The following is a 4598-nucleotide window of genomic DNA, read 5'->3' as shown; positions in this document are numbered from 1 at the left end:
TCTCACAGTTTCCTGGGTTCTGGGACATGGCCTCAGCAGGGTGATGTCATGGTGTCAAGAACCTGCCTCCTTCTGGATGTTTCACATCGGCAACATCCAGTTCTCATATTCTCCAGGTTGCTCATTGGAATTCACTCGAACTGAGACCCTAGCTGTCTTTTTAGCTCTCATCTAGGACCACTCTAAGTTTCCAGAAGCCTGGCAGGTCTTTGACCTACAGTCCTCTCCCTGACCAATTCCTCTTTACAGGGGCCTTGAAAACACTCAGAGTGAGGTCTGACCTGGGAATGTCAACTGTTAGTGAAGTAAGCACAGGCATGAAATCCTTTTATGGTTCTGCCTGACACCCCAGGAAAGGTGTGGTGTAGGGTGTGCCTTCTAAGGAATCATGGGAACCATGTCAGTGTTACATATCTGTCAAGCCTTTGCCTCTGCAGGAATGGCCTCAGTGAATCTCGTTAACCCTGAAATCAGCAGGTGAGGATGGGTAGGCTGACGCCCTTAGGTTAGCTGACAAGACCCTTGTAAGAAAGAAGATTCTACAACAAGGTGTAGAAGGAAAAGAAACATGTCTGCTCTGGAGGCTCAGCCTGCTTTGAAGACCCGGGGAGCCTCCTTGATAAGACACAGACGACGGAGAGGCCAGCATGAGCCTCCCACAGTTCTGGTAAAGGAACCCCTTGTGGCTCTCAATTAGGCAACGCTTCCCAGCTTCACAGTCTGGTTCCAGCTGTTGCCTAGACTTGAAAGCCATAAAACTGGGTCAAGCAAATGATTTCGGGCCCCCAGAGCAGTAGCTCCTACTAATCAGTTTATCTTCTAGAAGCTGCCAGGGCTTTGAGGATGGGCCAAGGAACGGCTCCCCGCCGTGGCTCCCTGGGAAGGATCTCAGACCCATGAGCCTAGCCCTGTCGCAGCAGATTCTCCAGGTGGACCAGGGCTTCTCAGAGCCACTCTGATCCTAAGGGACAGTCAAGGTGGAGAAGCAGATAACCGTTTGGGGAATGACTTCTACTCAGATAAAAGTCACAAATGTTGATTTCACCTAAGGAGCAGACAGACAGCTTATTAGAGTAAGAAGGACAGCTGTTCAGGGAGGACAAGGGCATCGTGGAGAGAAGCTAACTGTCCAGCTGGGACGGAAACGGCTCGTTTCAGGACATGGGGCTCATCTGATGAGCACTTACAGAGTGTCCCCTCAAGTACCAGATGCTGGAGGCACAGCCAGTTGCACACAAGATGGACAGGGACCCTGCCTCCAGAGAGCTGCAGTGTCCTGGAAATGTACAGATCCTTAAAGTCTAAGGGCCTGGAATTTTTACATGGAGCACAACTCTACCATTTTGTACTCTTTTAGGCGATGAAATAACATCATGGTTGTGTTAAGAAAGGGTGTTTCTTTACCTTCTTTGTGCCTAGAAATTTATGGACTGATAGAATGTGCTCTCTCTCTCTCTCTCTCTCTCTCTCTCTCTCTCTGTGTGTGTGTGTGTGTGTGTGTGTGTGTGTGGTGTAATGTGTGTATATGAATGTGTAGTGTATATATGTGTGTGGTGTGATATGTGTATGTGGTGTATGTAGTGTGGTGTGTGTGATATGTGTGTGTGTGTAGTGCATGTGTATATGTGTGCGAGTGGTGTGTGTGTGCGGTATGTGGGGTGGTGTGTGTATATGTGTATGTGGTGTGGTATGTAGTGCGTGTAGTGTGTGTACATGTATGTGGTATGTGCAGTGTGGGAGGTATGACGTGTGTCTGTGTGGTGTGGTGTGGTGTGTGTGTGTAAGCAAAAGAAGCAACATGGTACCTTTCAATTGGGTGGCCGGCTGTTGGGTTGACAGGAAGGCAGTGTATTCCCTACAGATCTTCGGAAGAGGACTGGAAACACTAGGGATCTGTACCGATGAACTGCAGTCCTGAAGACACGAGGCTCAGAAGGGTGGAGAGACAAAAGAGGCATGTGGATGCTCGTGTCCCAAGTGGCATTTCCAGACTTTATCGGTGGCTTGTGCAGTCAAGCTTTCTGGCTTCTCAAGGCAAGTGTCAGCCCTCTCCACAAGGGGGCACCAGAGCCCACCCATCGCTGGGACAGTGCGCCCATGGTCTGGGATGGTGGCTTAGTACTGGTTAGTGGGGAGGGGCTGAACTACATTCCCCAGGAGCTTCTTTCCCGTGTGGTCTGGTAATGTGAGTGATGGGAAGCATCTTCTTTTGAGCAGCGGACATGAGGCTAGCATACATGCTGGCATGGAGCAACAGCTGGATCCACCATGGCTGTCATTCACCCCAGCCTCTCTGGACATAGCCAAGTGTGTGTGTTTTTAACTCTGGTATGAGGAGCCCCAGCTTCAGTACATGCTGTCAGCTGAAAAGCCTGTGTGACCCTCTGGAGTCCTCCTCCCCATCAGGAGTGCTCCCTGGGTCAGTGGGGCTCCTCCGTCATGCTCTGCAGTTATAGGCTGCTTTAATTAGTGAGATCCCCACAGTCCTGCTGTACTGCATATAACTTCTGCTCCCAAAGGTCATCCCTCCAACCTGACTCTTGGCTCTGACTTAGCTCACTAAAGGTCATCCCTCCAACCTGACTCTTGGCTCTGACTTAGGCTTGCCCTTAGGCTTGCCCTTAGGCTTGGCTCACTGCATGCCCCAGGGAGGTCTTCCATGGGCAGATTCAGCCTGCTGTACTTGGTCTCTGGTTATCCTTCCCACCTGTACCCCTCTCCTCTGCATCCACGAGGGTCTCCCTACAGGCTAGCCCCTGTTCTGGTCTCAGAAATCATCCCCCTTAGTCTCCCACTGCTCATACAGGATCCCTCCTGGAAGGCGACCTCAGCACCGAAGGATTTATCCTCCATGCTCTAATAACAATTGTGGGTGTGGCACTGCAGGCCCCAAAGTTCCTGGATATCGAGGGCTGCCTGCTTCTATTCATTCACTCTAGGGGCCCAAATGCTGCCACCCACATATTCTCTCCTGAACACATTGAATTGGGGACTGAGTAGGTGTTGGCTCTGTTCTGTTCCACTCCTCCATGGACTTGTGTGAGAGTTTAAATGTCCTTATTGGAGGAAGTGTGTCATGGTGGTGGCAGGCTCTGAGGTTTTCTATGCTCAGGATACTGCCCAGAGTCTCAGTCAATGTCATGTTTCCTGCAAGACATAGGACTCTTAGCTACTTCTCCAATATCATCTCTGCCTGTATGCCACCATGCTCCCTGGCATTATGAAAACAGACTGAACCTCTGAAACTATAAAGAACCCCAATTAAATGTTTTCTTTGTAAGAGTTGCCATGGCCATGGTGTCCCTTCATAGCAACAGAAACCCTAACTATGACAGCTTTTTTGGGACCCCTCCCTAATAATATCAGGTGGCAGCCAACAGGAAGCTCACCCATCACCTCAGTGAATGACAGAACACGAATGGCTGAGTTTATTGTAGACCAGGAAAGGAGCCAGAACACACTGGTCTTCTATCCTCCGTGTAGGTCTCAGGGAGCTCAAGCAGGAAAGCCACCTCCTTCTCATTCCCATGGACCAGCCTGAGGACCCTGGGAACCCCAAAGGCTGTGGGATGCTGGTAGAGCATGGTGCATTTGAGATGGAGCAGAGAGGAGATGGGAGCCAGGAATTGGTACCTGACCAGGAAAGGCAGAGCAGGGCTTATGGGGAATGTTCTTTTGTATGTATGTTTCCCTTATTGGTTAGTGAATAAAACGCTGATTGACTGATTGACCAGACAGGAAATGACATAGCTAGGCAGAATCAGGATATAAGCAGGGACAAACAGGAAATCGCTCTCTTCTCTGCATGGAGACGCTGAGCAGTCATCATGCAGCAGGCAAAGGAGTTGCAGGTCCGGCATTTCCCGGTAAGCCAAGACCACGTGGAAATACGTAGATTAGTAGTTAAGGGTCAACAATTAAGACAGAGCTAGCCAATAGGAAGCCCTAGTCACCGGGAAACAGTTTAATAATTAATATAAGTCTCTGCGTGTTCGTTTGGGGCTGGTGGCAGTGGGACCAGGCTGACTGGAAGGAGTGCTCCCTACACAGGGCCTTTTTCATGAGATTCCTGGGAGAAAGCTAATGTCTTGGGGACCATTGTTTAAATAGTCTGATAGTCAGGTTCAGGGACACAGAAAGCAACTTCATCTCTGCCAGGCAGGCCTGCTGCAATGCCAACGCTTGTGTGTGGAGTTCTCTCCTTCCACTGTGGGTTCCCAGGCATTGAACTCAGGTCATAACATTTTACCTGGTGAGTCATTTCAATTATTATCAATATTATCAATTAATTTTCATTACTTTTCAAGTGTCAATATTATCAATTAAGTTTCATTACTTTTCATTACTTTAACAATACCCTGACATAGGACAAAGCGAGAAAGTGTATGACATGTTCTTCTTTGATTCCTGCACCGCACACATGCAGTCTTCTCAGTATTTGTTGTCAGGGACATCAGGCAAGAACCGAACCAATGCTGCCAGGCTCTGTGCCATTCCACACTGGCCTCCTTCCAACACGCTGATTCATACGAGGCATGCTTCGGCAAGCACAGGCTACCTTACTCTCACACCGGAACACCTTTGCTCTGTGTGGGCAT

Source organism: Mesocricetus auratus, unplaced genomic scaffold, assembly GCF_017639785.1.
Source record: "Mesocricetus auratus isolate SY011 unplaced genomic scaffold, BCM_Maur_2.0 Super-Scaffold_100015, whole genome shotgun sequence".
NCBI lineage: Eukaryota > Metazoa > Chordata > Mammalia > Rodentia > Cricetidae > Mesocricetus > Mesocricetus auratus.
This window is presented reverse-complemented; position numbering follows the sequence as displayed.